At 40.4% G+C, this 606-nt stretch overlaps 1 non-coding gene across 1 annotated transcript; it reads left to right on the top strand.

The window, feature by feature from the left end:
- The first annotated feature begins 150 nt into the window (after positions 1 to 150).
- LOC127745866 (small nucleolar RNA R71) lies at positions 151 to 254 on the top strand. Its single transcript, XR_008007490.1, has one exon. It is a non-coding gene; the product is annotated as a small nucleolar RNA R71 (small nucleolar RNA).
- The last annotated feature ends 352 nt before the right edge of the window (positions 255 to 606 follow it).

Raw genomic sequence — 606 nt, forward strand, 5'->3', positions numbered from 1 at the left:
TGGTTATTTGCAACCATGTCAATAAGTTCTTGAGCTTCTGCAGGCGTTTTCTTTAGGTGAATGGATCCACCTGCAGAATGGCCCAATGACATCTTAGAGAACTCAGATAGACCATAATAGAATATATCTAATATGGTCCACTCTAAAAATATGTCAGAAGGACACTTTTTGGTCATCTGCTTGTATCTTTCCCAAGCTTCATAGAGGGATTCACCATCTTTTTGCTTGAAGGTCTGAACATCCACTCTAAGCTTGCTCAGCTTTTGAGGAGGAAAGAATTTATCAAAGAAGGCCGTGACCAGCTTATCCCAGGAGTCCAGGCTATCTTTAGGTTGTGAGTCCAACCATGTTCTAGCTCTGTCTCTTACAGCAAAAGGGAAAAGCATGAGCCTGTAGACTTCAGAATCTACTCTATTCGTCTTAACAGTCTCACAAATCTGCAAGAACTCAGTTAAAAACTAGTAAGGATCTTCAGATGGAAGTCCATGAAACTTGCAGTTCTGTTGCATTAGAGCAACTAATTGAGGTTTCAACTCAAAATTGTTTGCTCCAATGGCCGGAATTGAGATGCTTCTTCCATCAAACTTGGACATGGGTTTAGTAAAA

Source organism: Arachis duranensis, chromosome 3, assembly GCF_000817695.3.
Source record: "Arachis duranensis cultivar V14167 chromosome 3, aradu.V14167.gnm2.J7QH, whole genome shotgun sequence".
Lineage (NCBI taxonomy): Eukaryota > Viridiplantae > Streptophyta > Magnoliopsida > Fabales > Fabaceae > Arachis > Arachis duranensis.